The following is a 20,814-nucleotide window of genomic DNA, read 5'->3' as shown; positions in this document are numbered from 1 at the left end:
ATGGGATAAGGAGAGGTTGGACAGGGCAGGGAAAGACTGGGAGTTAGGGGAAACAACACCAAGACTCATTAGAAAGAAAGAAAGAGGCAGGAAAACATCGCAGGCTCACTCTGCCCACATCTCAATTTTGCATTCTCTTTTGTCACCTGTTTAAGGTGTAGAAGAAATAGCAAATTGCATTTCAGTGCCTGTCTAGCACAATGCCTCATCCTGCAAATGCTCAATAAATATTTACTAAGTGAATGAATAGATTTACATTCTTGATTACCTAAGACTTATGGAATGTTGAGCCAGGCATGTTAGCATGGCAGGCATGCCATCTGGGAGTAAAGACACCATCAGACCTGGCCCCATGCAGGCAAGCCGTGACAGACTGGTGGGCAGAGGGAAGTGCTGACCTTTATGGTTGCCACGTGGAATTGAACACAATTCATACCATTGTTTCAGGTGCTACTGGAGGAAAAAATAGCTTGCAAGAACCATTACCAGACTTCATATGTCCTTTGTGCAGCATCATAAAAATAGGATATCTTGCCCAAGTTTATGATTCCATTACAAAAGAAAAATAAAGCCATTAGTAAATCTAAGGGAAGATATTGACTACACATCTCTTTGTCTGAGTCAGTTTACCGAATATATTGAATTGGGCTCTGTGGCCCCCAGGAGCAAAATCCATGAGTTATTTTTAGTGGAGTTAGAGCAAGTCTAAATAAGTGTAAGGCTGTCTGCCTTGAGTTGCTCTTTATAGTAGCAATATCATCCTCTTTATATCTTAGACATGCTTTCGAGGTACAATACTTGGAGCACAGGTAGCCTGCATTCCAGGTCAAAAAATTTGTGAACTGAGTGCTTCTAGAGCAATGGTTCAAATTGATTTGAAGTTGTTCAAATCAAATGTAGGTTATGCAGTTTGAATTCTGGTTGTTCCTCTTTTTAACTGTGTGTATTAGTCATGATTTTGTTGACATAAAGCTGTGTAGTAAATAACTATCAAATCTCCCTTATTTTTCTCACTTGCAAGCCACTGGGATGACTATGGCTCTGTGGGGTTTGCTTTCCTGATGACTCAGTGGTAAAAAGTCCGCCTGCCAATGCAGGAGCCACAGGGGACACGAGTTCAATCCCTGGGTCAGGAAGATCCCCTGGAAAAGGAAATGGCATCCCTGTCCAGTATTCTTGCCTGAAAAAATCCCATGGACAGAGGAACCTGGCAGGGTTTACAAAGAGGCAGATATAACTGAGCATGCATGCTGTAGAGTTCAATGAGGGTCAGCTGGGCTTGGTTCCAGGCTGTGGGTTGGATTCAGGTTTGTCTCCTGTACCTCCTCAGTCTGGAGAAGATCCCCAGGGTATGTTTCCTCATGGTGGAAGTGCAAGGAAGAAAGTCAAAGTCATGCAGTCACATCTGAAACCTCTACTTGTGTCATATGCAGACTAACATTTCATTGGCCAAAGCCTATGTCATTGAAACAGGGAAGTACACTTCTTCCATGGAAAGGGGATAAGACAAGATGGAAAAACTGTAAGCAAGTACTGCAATCTAACACACCATGGGACCTTGGTTAAGATGTGAAACTTCTTTGTGCCTCGTTTTTATTATCTGAAAGATGGGCATCATAAAGTTATCTACTTCATAGAGTCATTTGGAGATTTTAATGAGTTAATATGTAGTTGAAATAGTGCCTGGCTCATAGTAAGTACTCAAAAAATATCAATGATTCATACTTAAACTATTTTGTAAGCAAGTAAAGTAAAAAGTTCTTGATTTCTAGGAATCTAAATTACAAAAAATTTTAACATAATTGTATCATTTATCCTAATGGACATGTTAGCACATATTCAGAAAGATGATAAAATAAGAGTTGAAGTAAGTAGAACATTGATTAATCAGAAATCAACACTGCCTGGCTCTACAAATTTTCGATTGTTAAAATTGAAAGGGACATTGGAAATCCTCTCACCAGGAAGAGCATGGATTACAGAAGACAAAGGTTAGGATTAAGTATCACTTTGGCATGTCACTGAAACTAATTTGAAACATATATAAAACGGGGATAATTAGGTTGTTTCTATGACTTGAACCCAGGTCCACTGAGGAACTCTGGGAGTCAGTGGAGCACATATACCTCAGAGTTATTCCACCCAGGGAGCTGGAGTATTTATACACCAATTTCTGTCATTTATTGGCTGAGCAGCACTCCCAAAGGAGCATTAATTTCTCTGCCCTTCTGCTTGGATGGCAAAGCGGGCTCTTGGGGGCAGAGGAAACCTTCAGGCCTGTGTGCTCAGAAGTGGTGAGAATGATGGAATCTGGGCAGGGCTCCATTAGCAACTGCTACCTTCTCTCTCTTTCTTTTTTTTTTTTTAGTCAACATCCATTTTTCATATAGATAAAACAGTTAAAGAAATAGAAAAAAATTTCCTTATGATGAGAACTCAGGATTTATTCTAACAACTTTCATATATAACATAAATCTGTATTAATTTTGTCATGTTATACATTACATCCCTAGAACTTGTTTATTTTATAATAGGAAGTTTGTACATGTTGACTGCCTTCATTCAATTCTTCCTCCCCCTGTCTCTGATAACCACAAATCTTGTCTCATTTTCCGATTTTGTTTTTGAATTATAATTGACCTACAACACTGTGTTAGTTCCTGTTACACAGCACAGTGATTCAATACTTCTGTACATTTCAAAATAATCACCATAAGTCTAGTTATGATCTATCATATACAAATATATTACGTGGTGGTTTAGTCACTAAGTCATGTCTTACTCTTGCGACACCATGGACTGCAGCCTGCCAGGCTCCTCTACCCATGGATTCTCCAGGCAAGAATACTGGAGTGGCTGTTAATTGGAAATCAAAGTTGCTATACTTAGCATGATGCTAGATTATTAGATAAGTTTTTTTGTGGCTTTGGGGGGCTGCTTCAGGAGGGTGGTAGTAGAAGGAGTATTGTTTGGTACTTGATGTGTTTTCTTTAGATTTTTCTTCCAATTTTATTCCTTATCCTAATTGCAGTGAGAACTGATTTAGCAGCTGTAATGTCACTCACAGCCTCTTGACATTGCTAGCAATTCATTTGTTTCTTCTCTTCATTGCTTCCTTCAGTTCTCCCAATTTCTCTTCTAAAGCATCTTTGTTCAAAAATGTATTATAAGGAAAACCCATAACTAAGAATCCACATTACATTCTTCATATTAAAAAGCACTTTGGGGATCACCTTCATTTCTACAAACAAATAAATATTTTCCCAAGGCTTAAACAAAGACATCACTTTAACAGTCTATAAAGAGACTGGCAAAATCTGACAGTATATTAAAATGCTGACGTTATTATGTTAAAAAATTATACAGATAGCACATAAAGATTATATTGGCTGAATAATTTGTTTAAAGATATTTCAGCACCACTTTATACATTTTTCTTTATTGATGACATGTTTAACAATGTTAAAAAGCTTCACAGTGATTTTCATCATATGGTTCTCTATGAGAGGGAGAGAGAAAATCAAGAATAAGAGTATTTTTTAAGTTTATAGTGAACTGTCTGGTTCAACCAACACAGATTTGGTGTGTACTGTGACAGGGTGCTAAGATTCACAAAAACTAAGGCATAAATGAGGTACCATCTCATGCCAGTCAGAATGGCTGCTATCCAAAAGTCTACAAGCAATAAATGCTAGAGAGGGTGTGAAGAAAAGGGAACCCTCTTACACTGTTGGTGGGAATGCAAACTAGTACAGCCACTATGGAGAACAGTGTGGAGATTCCTTAAAAAACTGGAAATAGAACTGCCATACGACCCAGCAACTGCACTCCTGGGCATACACACCGAGGAAACCAGAATTGAAAGAGACGTGTACCCCAATGTTCATTGCAGCACTGTTTGCAATAGCTAGGACAAGGAAGCAACCTAGATGTCCATCAGCAGACGAATGGATAAGAAAGCTGTGGTACATATACACAATGGAGTATTACTCAGCCATTAAAAAGAATACATTTGAATTAGTTCTAATGAGGTGGATGAAACTGGAGCCTATTATACAGAGGGAAGTAAGCCAGAAAGAAAAACACCAATACAGTATATTAATACATATATATGGAATTTAGAAAGATGGCAATGATGAGCCTATATGCAAGACAGCAAAAGAGACACAGATATAAAGAACAGACTTTTGGACTCTGTGGGAGAAGGCAAGGGTGGGATGATTTGAGAGAACAGCATTGAAACATGTATATTACCATATGTGAAATAGATCACCAGTCCAGGTTCGATGCATGAGATAGGGTGCTCAGGGCTGGTGCACTGGGATGACCCTGAGGGATGGGATGGGGAGGGAGGTGGGCGGGGGATTCAGGATGGGAAACACATGTACACCCATGGCTGATTCATGTCAATGTATGGCAAAAACCACTATAATATTGTAAAGTAATTAGCCTCCAATTAAAATAAATAAATTATTGAAAAAAAAAAAAACCCTAACTAAGGCATAGTCTGTGCTATAGGTTGGACTATCCAAAGGCAAACAAGTTGCAGTTTGGGTTCAGTTCAGTTCAGTCGCTCAGTCGTGTCCGACTCTTTGCGACCCCATGAATCACAGCACGCCAGGCCTCCCTGTCCATCACCAACTCCCGGAGTTCACTCAAGCTCATGTCCATCGAGTAGGTGATGCCATCCAGCCATCTCATTCTCTGACGTCCCCTTCTCCTCCCGCCCCCAACCTTTCCCAGCATCAGAGTCTTTTCCAGTGAGTCAACTCGTCGCATGAGGTGGCCAAAGTATTGCAGTTTCAGCTTTAGCATCAGTCCTTCCAATGAACACCCAGGATTGATCTCCTTCAGAATGGACTGGTTGGATCTCCTTGCAGTACAAGGGACTCTCAAGAGTCTTCTACAGCACCACAGTTCAAAAGGATCAATTCTTCGGCGATCAGCTTTCTTCACAGTCCAACTCTCACATCCATACATGACCACGGGAAAAACCATAGCCTTGACTAGACGGACCTTTGTTGGCAAAGTAATGTCTCTGCTTTTTAATATACTTTCAAAGTTGGTCATAACTTTCCTTCCAAGGAGTAAGCGTCTTTTAATTTCATGGCTGCAATCAGCATCTGCAGTGATTTTGGAGCCCCCCAAAAAATAAAGTCTGACACTGTTTCCACTGTTTTTCCATCTATTTCCCATGAAGTGATGGGACCAGATGCCATGATCTTTGTTTTCTGAATGTTGAGCTTCAAGCCAACCTTTTCACTCTCCTCTTTCACTTTCATCAAGAGGCTTTTGAGTTCCTCTTCACTTTCTGCCATAAGGGTGGTGTAATCTGCATATCTGAGGTTATTGATATTTCTCCCAGCAATGATGGTTATTAGGGATCAACACCTGTGAAGGGAATGTTTGGGGAACAGGTTTGAGCACAGAGAGAAACTGAACTGCAATGCAAGCCCCACAGAATCTCTTTGAATCTAGCAAGGAGCTCTGGAGCAAAACTTTTCCATCAGGGTTGTCCTGAACCTGGCTGAACTGATTGGCACTTGAAATCCCCAACTTGAGCAGCCATTGATTGTGGACTGGCCAGGAGGCTGTCTGTGGTGGAAGAAGACCCTGAAGGGGCTAACCACACTTCCTGTGACTGGGCAGCAAGTCTGTCCTTGAAGGGGGGCTATAGTGTGGTGGAAAAAACATACACCAATATAATTTATCACAATGTGGGAAAAGTTATGATAGATGTACATCCAGGTTGCCATGGAAGCACAGAATAGGGAATGGGACAGGATGGATAGCAAAAATAAAAGGTTTCTAGAAAGAGTAACTCCAGGGGCTTCCCACTTGGTGTGGTGGTAAAGAATCTGCCTGCCAAAGCAGGAGATGCGAGTTCAATCCCTGGGTCAGGAAGATCCCCTGGAGGAAGGCAGGGTCAACCCGCTCCAGTATTCTTGCCTGAGAATCCCAGGGACAGAGGAGCCTTGCAGGCAACAGTCCTTGGGGCCGCAAAGAGTCACAACATGACTGAGCACAACTCCTCAGCTAAACTGGCGCTAGGGGTTGAAAAAGCAGAGGAAGATTTTCATTTTCAGAGCATATTTTATCTGAGGCTCTCCAAGCATTGACTTCATTTAGTACCTCTCTAGATTGGGACTTAGAAGAATTTAATTATTTCCCATTCACAGTAGTATGAAATAAGCTGTTCTAGGTAACTTCAACACAGAGCCAGGAAGAAACTTCAGTAGTTTGGGAGGTCTGCATGTTAACCTCTAACTCAATGGCCAGACTCAAATTGTTTGTCACTTGAGTAAAATATTCTACTCTGCTAAAGATAGGCTTGGGAGGGTGAGGGGTTTTAGAGGCCTCATGCTGAGGTTCAGTCTCGTCATCAAAGGTTATACTTCAATTTGTTTGTTGCATTAAATGTAATATGTATCCCTGGGGAACGATCTAGGTAACTCAATTTTTCACTTTTTTAAAATGAATTTTGGTATCAGGCACAAATTAATAATGACCATCTCAAAACTGTACAAAGAAGAAAACACCTAAGTGGCAAAGGTGGTTGTTACCACACATAAAGCCCATTTCTCGTTACTGAAATTTGTAGAAGCTAGTTCCAGTTCTCAGATTTTTGCCTAATGTGATGAAAAGGCCATTGTATCTATGTGTGACAATAATGACAAGCAGGGCTGCGCTTAGGAGGGGCCCCACACTTCATTGAATGCTCTGCTGCTGTTGCTGTCTTGGAATCCATAGTAATTTTAGAACAAGGGATCTGTGTTTTGATTTTCATTGGGCTCCACAAATTATGGAGTCAGTACTGATTACAAGCAATTGCTTAAATTAAGAAGCAGGTTTGTTTTCTGGGTCTATGCAAAATCCAGTGTTAATTGTTACTATGAAATTTGGATTTAAAGACCTGGAAACTGCCTTTCTATCTTGTATTTCCATTTAATTAGAAAACTATGTGTTCACTGTAGAACATTTAGTAAATAAAGTATAAAGAAAATCACCCAGGAATATTCCTTCCTCATGCCCCACCCCCATGATGGCAAAGATATTATTTAAAATGTCTGATACATTTCTCCTTATTTCCTGTAACATTTGAAACATTTAAGTATGTTTTGTACCAGATTCGCAAATGAGGGATGTGGAAAGAATACAGAGGAGACCCACTGGAATGTTGAAAGTGGTTTTTTTTTCAATGGACAGAAATTATTAGGACAATGAGAATTTGACAGCTATAAGCAGTTAGGAAAAATGCAGAGTTCAACTCCACTCCTTGGGGCTTCCCGTCCCCAAAAGTAAGCATGGTGGGGAGATTTCCAAGGGAACAGGCATATTAGCAGTGTCTTGTTCATTACTGTATCTCCAAGTCTAGCATGATACTCTGAAATTATTTATTCATTTGCCATTGAATTGGAGGAGGATTTTTATATATGAAAAGGTAATGTTGTTGTTGTTTAGTCACTCAGTCGTGTCCAACTCTTTGCAACACCTTAGACTGTAGCATGTCAGGCCTCTCTATCCATGGGATTGTCCAGGCAAGACTACTGGAATGGGTTGCCATTTCCTCCTCCAGGGGATCTTCCCAATCCAGGATCAAACCCACGGCTCCTGCATTGGCAGGTGGATTCTTTACTGCTAAGCTACCAGGGAAGCCCTCATGAAAAGGTAATAGCAGAACATTCAAGCAACAGGAACAAATAGGGTAAAACTGGGAAAGATGAGGTATGTTTGGAATACAGTAATAAGAATGCAGCTGTGGTGAGCTGAGCCACCAAGCTCCCACAGATGACCATGTTCTAATCCCAGGAATCTATGAATATGTTACCTTACATGACAAACAGGACCTTGCAGATGTGATTAAGTTAAGGATCTTGAGATGAGGAGATTATCCTGGTTGACCCATTGTAATCACAAGCCTCTTTATAAAAGGGATGCAGGAGGGTACAGACCCAGAAGATGATGGTGGAAGATGAGAGGGGGAGGTAGAGAGAGAGAGAAAAAAAAGGATGAGGAGGAGAAGAAAGGAAGAGAAGAAATGCTACTATGCTGTTTTTGAAGATGGATGGGGCCACGAGCCAAAGGTAAGTAGCCTATGAAGTTAGAAAGGCGAGGAAATAGATTCTCCCTTAAAGCTTCCAGAATGAATGAAGACTTGCCAACTTAGTTTAGGACTTCAGACCTCCAGAACTATAAGGGGGAAATGTGTATTGTTTTAAGCCACTAAGTTTGTGGTAAATTGTTACTGCATCAATAGGAAACTATTACAGATGCAAAAAGTTAACTTGGGGAAACAGGGCAGATAATGCTGGGAAGTTTCCAAGCAAATGAACATCTTTTATTCATAGTGTAATGGTGAGCTAGTGTTCATCCTCACAGAAATCAGGAAGCAGCATAGACTATAACATCATTAGGTGTTTTTTGTCATCAAAGAAGATTGTGGCATCTCTTCAAGAGGAATACTTAAAAATGGAGGAAGATTTATTTATTGGTATGGTTTATGTGCAGTTCTACTAAAAGCAGGGCCAATGCTAGATATTTATGAGTTGCACAGGTCATAAGCAACCTTTTAATAGATGTACTTGTATTTCCCTATGATTAAAAAGGGTTTAGGAGCAAAGCCCAGGGCATACTATCAGGGAATATATGTTTTAGAAAAGAAGAAGAAAGAAAGAAAAACAGATAAAATAATTGGAGAAAATTTTTGCAAAGAGTTTGGATCTAGAGCTGTATAACTAGCTTTCCTGTTAAGATACTCAACAACAAATTTAGAGGAGAGGAAAAACAGGCAAATTCAGAAGAGAAAGAGGGTAAAAGTGGAATTAGCAAATATTACTTTTTCATCACTGTTGTCTGCTTTTCACTATTGGAATCTTGCTGCTTTTAAAATCAGAATTCCTGTAAATGACAATGAGCACAAAAGTAATTTTCAGCTAGTAGACCATGGCATCTATTTTGTTAGTGGTAAAAATAAAAGTACTGTTGCTGTAATATTTTTATGTCTATGCTGCTGCTGCTGCTGCTGCTAAGTCACTTCAGTCATGTCCGACTCTGTGCGACCCCATATACGGCAGACCACGAGGCTCCGCCATCTCTGAGATTCTCCAGGCAAGAACACTGGAGTGGGTCACCATTTATAAGTAATGCTTTTTACGATCACTAACCCTGCTAATTTAACCTCCTAAATACATTTCTAATCTGTTCATTTCCCTACAAGAGTCTTCACCACCTATGTTCATGAGGGTACCAACAGGAAACCTATGTCATACTCAAATTGGGATAATTGAAGGTGGAGTTGTTTACAATGGGGTGAGTGCAGAGAAACTACATGAAATAGAAAACAGAGAAACCCTTAGAAATAAAAGTAAAGCTACACCACCTCTAGACCTGAAGAGACCAGGGGAAGTAGTTATCTAGAAAGAGAGTCAAGTACACAAGGTCACTTTGAGAGGAGTATGATCTTCTGTTGGGGCTTCCCAGATGGCACTAGTGGTAAAGAACCTGGCTGCCAATGCAGGAGATGGAAGAGATGCGGGTTCAATCCCTGGGTTGGGAAGATCCCCTGGAAAAGGGAATGGCTACCCACTCCAGTATTCTTGCCTGGAGAATCCTATGGACAGAGGAGCCTGGCAGGCTACAGTGCAGGCTGCTGCAAAGAGTCAGCCATGACTGAGAGACTTATCACAGCATAGCACACGTGATCATCTGTTGAGAGACAGAACCAGCTAGAGGCCACCAGGAAGGAGGGGATTGGAAAAATGGCACCCTGACCTCATTCTCCTCCAAATTTCCAGTCTCCTCTAGGGGCTCCCTATTGACCAAACTCAACCAGAAGCCAGAGGACCTGAGATCCTGTTTATGTTGTTCCTAGAGTTCAGCTTCTCAGAGCATAAAGCAGGATGGAAAGGGTGAAGAGTAAACTTGGAAGGGCAAATAGAGAGCATCCAGCATACCACCTTCATACAATCTATCAACATCTCTCTCCTAAACTACAGCCTGGAGAGTTTCTCACCATCCACTATTGCTCCCCTTCCAAAATATTCTCCAAATTGAGGTAGAAGTGATTTTTTTCAATATGCAAATCTGATTATAGCAAATCCCTGATTTGTTGTTGTTCAGTTGCCCAATTGTGTTTGAATCTTTGTGACTCCATGGACTGCAGCACACCAGGCCTCCCCGTCCCTCACCATCTCCCGGAGTTTGCCCAAGTTCACGTCCATTGAATTGGTGATGCCATCCAACCATCTCATCCTCTGCTGCCCTCTTCTCCTTTTGTCTTCAATCTTTCCCAGCATCAGGGTCTTTTCCAATGAGTCGGCTCTTCGCATCAGGTGGCCAAAGTATTGGAACTTCAGCATCAGTCCTTCCAATGAATATTCAGGGTTGATTTTCTTTAGGATGGACTAGTTTGGTCTCCTCGCAGTCCAAGGGACTCTCAAGAGTCTTCTCCAGCACCACAGTTCAAAAGCATCAATCCCTGCTTAAATCCTATCAATTGCTTCCAAAGAGGATTAAAAACTTTTATATGCCCCCAACCTCATCTCAGGTCCCTCTCCCCCTTGCTCCCTTTGTTCCTGTCATGCAGGCCTTTTTGTTCCTAAAATAAGCTGCAAAGCCTTTCTGCCTGGACTTCACCTCCAACCCAACCCAACCCTTGGCCTACCTAGTCCATGAGTCTGCTGGGGAAGCCTTATCTGCGCCCCACCCCCTGCAGTCTAGGTTAAATTTCTACTCTGTACCCATTGGTGTCTTTCCCAGGAGCAGTTATCTTCATTTACAATTCCATATCCATCTCATAGGATCCTCTGATGAAGTCATCTTCTGTTTTATTCCCCCTGGTGCTTCCCATGCTGAGAACAATGCCAGGCATCTAGCAGGCGCCCAAAGAAAGAATGAATGACTAATATTAACAAATGACAATTGAGTTTATTTCCTTGAATTCAAGCAGAAGCAAAATGGGATATTGGAGAGAAAATTAACTTTAAAACACAGTTATATAGGATCTCACTGAAGAAAGTCATTTTTTCCTTGCCAAATGTGTTCTGTCCCTTTGTTTCTGAGAGCAATAATGCCTTCCATCATTCTCCTGTAACCGTTTTCTCCAGCACAGCCTCAGTGCCTGGTCTCCCAGAGGAGGCCATGCTTCCCACAAGTGCCTGGTAAGGTACAATAAAACTGCCTCAGTGTTCCAGACATAAATGATGACTTCACTGGAAGCCTCTCCTCGCCTCCCTCCTCAGCGTTTGTCCTACCTCCCAGGTCACAGAGGATAAAGATTCATGACTCAGGAAATTTCAGCTTAGAGACCCGCTGCAATGTTTATTCCTCTCAGTCAAAATCAGTAGAAGGGATCAGAGTGGTATAATTATTTGTGTGTACGTTGATATGCAACAACTTTTAATGATGGGTTTTATGACTTCAAACCACCCCCAGGTTGTCGTTTTTTTTTTAAAAAAAAATATGACCCCCTATGTCAGAATTCTCTGAATGCTAAGCATTCAAGTTTAGTGGGGTTTTCTATAGCCTAATGCTAATTCAGTTGCCTTAACTGAACTATTCATAAGGGAACTGGCATCTCTCAGGTTGGCCTGAGAGCCTCAACTTACTATTCTAAGTGGGCTATGTGATCTTTTATGTGATAAATTCACTCAAATGATATTCCTTGTCTCCTTAAAATATTCCTTCCAGACCATCCTGGACTCTAGTGTTCTTTTTAATGTTTGTTATATTGCTTTCAGAGAAAGTAACTGTAAGGAAAATAGCTCACAGGCTAAGGGGAGAGACAGTTTGCCCAGGTTTTTCTTCTTATCGAAAAGCATCATGTTGGGCAGAGAAGCTGCATTATCAAAATACCCAGAATCTTTTTCCAGCCTTTTTATATTCTCAAGTTCATGGTAGGAAATAATTTCTAGAGACTTTAAAACTTTTGGAGATGAAGCTATGATTTGCTTAGGCAACTGTGGACCATGTCTACCCCATCCACATTAACCTGGGTATTTTTGAACTTATGATAGGGCTACATTATTCACTTGACCAAAGTTGTCTCTGTTCGTTCCCACTTAAGCAGGTAGCAGCCAGCCTATCCCCAAGTCCACTTTTGCTATCTGCTACCTGTATTTCTCCTTCAGCCTAGCCCACAGTTTTCACAATGTTATCAGTCTTAGTCTCAGATAGTAGCTAGAGCATGTTCTTTAATGTTTCACCAAGTCCAACAGGCTACCAATTACTTTATTTAGGCTAAAGCAACCTGTGGTTTAACTAGAATTCCAGGATGTAACCAAGGGCTTTATCTTAGACATTCATGCCCCAGTCACCATTCTGCCCTGCCAATGGAATTTGAAGGCAGCTGCTCCACTAAAAGGGCTTCCCAGGTGGCACTAGTGGTAAAGAACCTGCCTGCCAATGCAGGAGATACAAGAGATGCAGGTTCGATCCCTGGGTCTGGAAGATCCCCTGGAGAAGGGCATAGCAACTCACTCCAATATTCTTGCCTAGAGAATCCCCTGGACAGAAGAGTCTGGAGGTCTACAGTCCATAGGGTCCCAAAGAGTCAGACACAACTGAAGCAACTTTGCATGCATGCACGCATTCCACTAAAAATTTCAAACTTCTATCTCCACTTGGGTTTAAGGTACTATCTTTGGTGTAGAAGAAAACACATAGAAAGTTTATGGAATAGGAATAAAGGAAACCAGACTGCTTGTCAAGATTCCACATTAGATGCAGTTCTCATTGGCTGGGAGGGGAGAGGGACTGGGATAATCATGAGAGACTAGCCTTTCATCAGCACCCTGGACACCACTGCTACCCACACTCTACTCTCAGCCAGGTTCTTTATGATCTCTCCAACCTCAGTGACCAAACCCAGTGACAGTTATTTGGTTGATTTGTTTGAAGACCTGGCTAGCTAAGTCAGGTGACAGTTTAGAGCATGAACTTTCAGCTCAGGAAATGGGTTCAAATTCCATCTTTACCTGTGACTAATTGTATCACTTTGGGCAAGTGACTTGGCCTCTCTAACACTGGATTTGTTCTATAAAATGAGCACCACGGAAAGCTCTCTCATGGAGTTGTTTAAAAGATTTGAGATAAATATTTTAATTATATACTTGAATGATTTTTAAATTTCTAATTGTGATAAAAATACATATTACACAAAACTTATCATCTTAATCATTTTTAAATGTACAGTGTTAATGATATTCACATTGTTGTACAATTCATCTCCAGAACTTTTTCATCTTGCAAAAGTGGAACTTTATCCCCACTAAACTGTAGCTTCCCATTCCCTCTTTTCCCAACCCCCAGCAACCACCATTTTACTTTCTGTTTCTATAAGTTTAACTACACTGTATAACTCATATTTGTGAAATCATACAGTATTTGTCTTTTTCGACTAGCTTATTTCACTTAGTATGATGTTCTCAAGGTTCAGCCATGTTGTAGAATATGGCTCAATCTCTTTCCTTTTTAAAGCTGCATAACATTCCTTAAGGAGATCAGTTCTGAGCATTTATTGGAAGGACTAATGTTGAAACTGAAACTTCAATACTTTGGCCACCTGATGTGAAGAGCTGACTCATTTGAAAAGACCCTGATGCTGGGAAAGACTGAAGACAGAAGAAGAAGGGGACAACAGAGGATGAGATGGTTAGATGGCATCACCAACTCAATGGACATGTGTTTGGGTAAACTCCGGGAGTTGGGGATGGACAAGGAAGCCTGGCATGCTGTAGTCCATGAGGTCACAAAGAGTTGGACATGACTGAACAACTGAACATTCCATCAGACCCTGATGCCAGGAAAGACTGAAGGCAGGAGGTGAAGGGGATGACCGAGAATGAGATGGTTGGATGGCATCACCAACTCAATGGATGTGAGTTTGAGCAAACTCCAGGAGATGGTGAAGGACAAGGAAGCCTGGCGTGCTGTAGTCCATGGGGTCACAAAGAGTCGGACATGACTGATCAACTGAACTGACTGACTGTGCTTAGTTGCTCAGTCATGTCTGACTCTTTGCAACCCCATGGACTATAGCCCGCCAGGCTCCTCTGTCCATGGGGATTCTCCAGGCAAGAACACTGGAGTGGGTTGCCATGCCTTCTTCTAGGGGATCTTCCTTTAAATTTGCATGAACAGTTCTAATTTGCATGTTCTAGTTTTCCCACATCTTCAGTAACACTTATTTTCTCTGTGTTTTATTTGGTTTTTTATTGTTGAGTTGTAGGAGCTCTTCATATATTCTGGATATTAACTCCTTATCAGATATATGATTTGCAAATATTTCTCCCATTCCATAGGTTGCTTTTCACAGTTGATAGTGTCTTTTGATGCACAGAATTTGTAAAATTTAGTATTATCCAATTCATCTATTTTTACTTCCCTTATCTCTGCTTCTGGTGTCATATCCAAAAAAATTATTGCCAAATCCAATGTCAAAAAGCTTTCCCCCTATATTTTCTTTTAGGAGTTTTATAGTTTTAGGCCTTACATTTACATCTTTAATCCACTTTGAGTTAATTTTTTTCTATGGTATAAGGTAAGGTTCCAGCTTGACTTTTGGATGTGGATATCCAGTCTTCCCAGCACCATTTGTTGAAAGGACTGTTGTTTCCCCAATGAATAGTCTTGGCATCCTTGTGGAAATAATTATACACTTGTCATTGTGATTATCTGATTTATGACCACCTCTCTAACTTATAAGCTCCAAGAGAGTAAGAATCATGTTGATTTTGCTCATTATTATACCCTCAGTGCCAACTATGTAATGAAGGCTCAATAAAGTTTTATTGAATGAGGAAATAAATCCTTAAAAAACACTTAGCACATTGTCTGGTGCTAAATAAAATTTCAGTAAGCAGGAACGAATATTATTGTTACTGTTTTTTATTCAACCCATTGTAACATTTGCCAAGGCATACTTTGCTTAATCTGAAAAGAAGTCAAAATAAAACTGCCTCAGAGAAACACAAGAATGATTTAGGCTTAGGGCTCTGGCAGATTTGGTTCAAACATTGATCTTTCTAGCTGTGTAATCCTTGTTTACAACTCTCTTCGAGTTTCAATTTCCTCATCTGTAAAATAAGGGCAATATTATCTACCTGATAAAGTTGTTAAGTGTATTAAATGAAATATGTGTAACATCTTTGCATAGTATCTGGCATTTATAATAAGTCCTCAATAAATGGTACATCCATTATTTCTTTCCAGACCATTAGAATCTCTATCTTTTCCCCTCAGTTTGATTTTGCTATTGTCTTTTCAAAGACTGGGGCTTCCCTGGTGGCTTAGATGGTAAAGAATCTGCCTGGAATGCAGCAGACCCAGGTTCGATCCCTGGGTCGGGAAGAGTCCCTGGAGAAGGGAATGGCAACCCACTCCAGTATTCTTGCCTGGAGAATCCCATGGACAGAGGCTACAGTCAATGGGGTTGCAAAGAGTGGAAGAGGACTGAGCGACTAACACTTTAAAAGGTTGCTTTCTCAGCTACTGTCTCTATTTACAAGACAATTAAGATAAATAACAAAGGTAAATAAGCTTGAATGGGAAATATTTTATTAGAATACTTAAAGGCAAAATATCATTGAAGAGTTCCTGTCAAATCTGGGAATCACCACACAGAGTCTGTAGAAAAGCCAAGTTATTTTTTTCTCTTGACCAAAATGGAAAACATTTTATTCATACAAATCCTGACCTTATGGGTTATCTCTATGAGAATTAGGGCTTCCCTTATAGCTCAGTTGGTAAAGAATCTGCCTGCAATGCAGGAGACCCCAATTTGATTCCTGGGTCAGGAAGATCCCCTGGAGAAGGGATAGGTTACCCACTCAAGTATTCTTGGGCTTCCCTTATAGCTCAGTTAGTAAAGAATCTGCCTGCAATTTGAGAGACCTAGGTTCAATCTCTCGGAGAAGGCAATGGCAAGCCACTCCAGTACTCTTGCCTAGAAAATCCCATGGATGGAGGAGCCTGGTAGGCTGCAGTCCGTGGGGTCGCTAAGGGTCAGACACAACTGAGCGACTTCACTTTCACTTTTCACTTTCACACATTGGAGAAGGAAATGGCAACCCACTCCAGTGTTCTTTCCTGGAGAATCCCAGGGATGGGGGAGCCTGGTGGGCTTCCGTCTATGGGGTCACACAGAGTCGGACACGACTGAAGTGACTTAGCAGCAGCAGCAGCAGCAGGTTCAATCTCTGGGTTGGGAAGATCCCCTGCAGAAGGGAAAGGCTACCCACTCCAGTATTCTGGCCTGGAGAATTCCATGGACTGTATAGTTCATGGGGTCGCAAAGAGTCAGACACCACTGAGTGACTTTCACTATAAGAATATTTTTCAGGAAAAGTGTCTCCATTTTTTAAAAAGTATCTTTTATGAGAAGGTATGGTATGAAGGAAATATCTCCTTGAGAGTTTTGCAGACTCATACTGCCATAGAAGACCCCCCAGAGAGGATCTGCTACATCTGTGCCCAGAGAGTGTAAATGATTAAGCCTATCAGTGTTGATAGGCTTGTATTTCACATTGGTGATATTAATCACTTGACCTTTTCCACAGTGCACTTAACATAGTAAATCATATTCCTTTCTGTTGAAGCTTGGGTGACTTACATGATTCTTTGCAACTTAGCCAGAGCTGAACTCCATATAAGTCACCCATTAGCTCCTCAATCTCTTCCTAATTATGAGTGATTCTCTAACCCAACTCAAGAAACAAAGAGCCATGTATTTAATAAACATATAGAGTACTATGTTCCAGATACTTTCTAGGTCCAAGGGTTGAAGGGGAAAGGCTATAATAAACAAAACAAACAAAAAGAATTCCAGGACTTCCCTGGTGGCACAGTGGGTAAGAATCTGCCACCAATGCAGGGGAAATGGGTTTGATCCCCTGTCTGGGAAGATTCCACATGCCACAGAGAAACTAAGGCCATGCCACAACTACTTAACCCCGCATGCTGTAACTACTGAAACCTACATGCCTACAGCCCATGCTCTACAGTAAGAGAAGCCACCCCAATGAGAAGCCCATGCACCACAATTAGAGAGTAGCCTCCACTCTGTGCAACTAAAGAAAAGCCTGCACACAGCAAACCAAAGACCCAGTGCATCAAAAGATTTTAAAAAAAGGAATTCCAGGAAGTGATAAGGGCTATGAAGCCATTCATTCATCATTCAGCAAATACCTTTTGAATGCCTACTGCACATCAGGCACTGTTCTAGATGCTGAGAATTCTCTTTTGTGGACTTAAACCAGGCCTCTCTGTGGTTAGCAGGATGGGGACAAGCAGTTAGAGTCAGTAGTCCAGTGAGTGAAGTGAAGCAACATTAAGTATGGGTTAATGGGGGAATGGATTGTGGTGAAGACTGAAGAAATGAATAGAAAGGGAGAATCTAAAAGAAATTTTGAAAGAAAAGCTGACAGGGCCCGGTGACTAGCTGAACACAGTGAAAGAAGCCAGGTGCCAAGACAAAGCCGGTTGCCAGTACCTGGGTGACCAAAACAGGAAGCCTCCCACCATTCATTCTTCCCTTCTCTTAACCAAAGTGTCCTGATATTCCTTTGAGGCCTTTTCCTGTCCTTCCACTCCCAACCAGGAGATTGATCCCCACACTCAGCTTAAGGGTGAGCCCTGGTTGGTTAAATTATTCAGTGACGCTCATTCCCTGGCTACAGTGATTGGTTCAGGGATGGTCATGTGTCTTCTACCTGGCCAATGAGAGAGTGAATCCAGGGCAGGACCTACTGGGTAAGATTCCTCAATATTGGTCCTGGAAGCTGATATAAAAGTAGGTAAAGTTTGAAACAGAGGCAACTGTTTTGCCACTTCAAGAGGAGAGCTTAGAACTCTGGGGCCCACCTTGTGGACCTAAGGATGAAGGCAGTACCATAGAATGCACAATGGTATGACTGGGAGAAAGTGTGTCTTCAGTGACAGGGATCATGCGTCACATGAAGCTACCATGCATCCCGATCTCTGAATTATGTGAGTCAGTAGATTCTCTGTATTGTTTAAGCTGGTTTGCATTTTCTGTCATTTGCAACCAGAAGAATCCTGACTATTGCAATCCCCATTAGTATACAGCCCAGTGTTGTGTCCCCAGGAGGCCAGCAAACAGTTGTTATCTTAAGTGGCTCAATGAAGGGATATCTTTTAAGTTAACTTTTGAGTTACAACATGTTCAGTGTATATCACCACTTTGCTGTGTCCAAAGGCAATTTTGTTTCTACTGAAAAACAAAAGTTTCCAATGACTGGTTCATTTATATTAAAGGAAGAAGGGTAAAATGAATCTTTAGACAGTGGTTTACAGAAGGAAACATTTGTATTTAGATCTTCTTCTACTCCTTGAAGTGTTCTTTTGCATTTCTTACGGTTTCTCCACCTTAGTGATGAAGTCAGCCCTAGGTCCTTTTCTGTTTTTGTTTTTGTTTTTTTCAGAGAGCTTATTCAGCGGCCAGTGTTAGGGCAATGATTCTTAATTTTTAGATGTTCATGACTCACTTGGGGGAACTTATAAAAACACAGATCCCTGTGACCTGCTCCAAAAGATTCAGATTCAGGAGATCTTGGATAGGACCCTGGAATCAACATTTTTAACATTTTTCATAAGCTCCCAGGTGATTCAGATGCAACTGTCACTTAGGGAAAACGCTGTTGCCTTAGGTTGGGCTTTTCCCAAAGCTGATCCTGATAAGGGGATTCGTGAGCAAATGATTTATGAAAGAAGTACTTCCAGGAGAATGAGAGGAATAAGGAGGGGGATGGGGGGAACCAGGCACAGTCTCAGATGGTAGATGCAGCCTGACCCCACAGGAAAGCTCAGGCTGTAACTAACCCCTCAGAGTTGTCCTCCTCCCCCCACCCCCATGAAGGCAGCTGGACTTTCACATTCCTGCACTAATAGCCAGATGGTAGAGACCTAGACTCCCAGGCACTTCCATGTGGGATATCCTTTGAAGTCACAGGTGTGGCCTTTGGAAGCAAAAACATGCTGGTGCTGGGGGAGGGGCACCCAGGAATGGTTAAAGCAAGCAGTGGGGATTTGAGTGGAGCAACTACAGTGCTGGCTCAAATAATTTAAGGAATTTTATAATTACTATGGGAGGCTCTCCATTTTAAAAGTAACTAAGTGAGAGGACAGGGTGCAGCAAGTGAGAAAGGAAGAATTACTTGAAAGTAGTTCATGCATGGGGCTTTGACCGTCTCAGTTGCTCAGTCATGTCCTACTCTTTGCAACCACATGGACTGCAGCACGCCAGGCTTCCCTGTCCATCACCAACTCCCAAAGCCTGCTCAAACTCATGTCCATTGAGTCAGTGATGCCATCCAACCAACCATCTCATCCTCTATCATCCCCTTCTCCTCCTGCCTTCAATCTTTCCCAGCATCAGGGTCTTTTCCAATGAGTCAGTTCTTTCCATCAGATGGCCAAAGTATTGGAGTTTCAGCTTCAGCATCAGTCCTTCCAATGAATATTCAGGACTGATTTCCTTTAAGATTGACTAGTTGGATCCCCTTGCAGTCCAAGAGACTCTCAAGAGTCTTCTCCAGCACCACAGTTCAAAAGCATCAATTGAGGGTCTCAGTTAACACACAAGACTCTAGTGCCACTGCTGTAAGGGAAAGTCATGTGTGTTCATGCTAAGTGACGCAGTCATATCCAACTCTATGCAACCCTATGGACTGTAGCCCGCCAGGCTCCTCTGTCCATGGAATTCTCCAGGCAAGAATACTGGAGTGGGTAGCCATTCCCTTTTCCAGGGGATCTTCCCGACCTAGGTATCAAACCCATGTTTCCTTTACCACTGAGCCACCTTGGAAGCCATGAGAACATTAAGTTTTCCTATTTGTTTAAACTGCTGTCATTGAGTATTCAATTATTAACATTTGAACACAGTCTCTAACCTAGTTACTTTAACATTTTCTTCATGGAAATGAAAACAAGTAAATTATAGACACCTGGTCATTTATATGAGTGCTTATTTGTTTGAAGAGTATTGGGCTTTTAGAAGAAATCTAGAGAAGAATTAACTTCATTTAAGAGGCTTGGTTATTTTAATTATAGAAAACAGAGGAGCAACCTCTAGCCACGATGCCTGGTACAAGTTCTGAGGGATTTGTATTACAGAGGACTTAAGTATCACTGAATAGCACACTGGGAGCTGGGAGATCTAGGTTCAGATTAGATACTCAGCTAAGTACGTGACCATGGATATATATTTATCTCTGAACTTGTTTTCTCATCTTTTTGTGCCATTTGCAGCATGCTTCCTCTGAAAGTAACAGGAGACCCAACTCAAAATGGATTAAGAAAGTAAGGAAATTCATTGACTTATATGATGGGAAAGGGCAGAGAGTTGACTAAACAAGAGATTAATAATGTCATTGATGACATGTCTATGCTGCTGCCCCTCAGTTCCATCTTCATCTTAGGTCTGACTAGCCTTCTGGGTACAAGATGTCTGCTGGCAACAACTGAGGGTGTCCTCTTCTTTATTCAAGCCAGTGTGATGGTTGGGAAATGGGGTGGGGAGAAACAGAGTGCTTCACATCCATAGTGAGGGGAAGGTCCTGAGCTTTGTGCTGGTTGGAAAACCTTGAACCGTTCAAGGCCAGTGACCAGGGAATGCCAAGTTAGACCAATCATGGTGGCACCCCCTCATTCCAAATCTAAACCCATTGTGATTTCATGAGCAGACTGCAAATCTATCTCTGTGGTCATCTTTTTTATTCAACTTTATTTCTTTTATTATTGTCCTTTTCTACCTCTGAGCATACGTCCCTGTGGAAGATAACAAACACCCGAATGAAA

This window comes from Moschus berezovskii, chromosome X (assembly GCF_049115385.1).
Source record: "Moschus berezovskii isolate FMDL1 chromosome X, NW_MosBer_1.0, whole genome shotgun sequence".
NCBI lineage: Eukaryota > Metazoa > Chordata > Mammalia > Artiodactyla > Moschidae > Moschus > Moschus berezovskii.
This window is presented reverse-complemented; position numbering follows the sequence as displayed.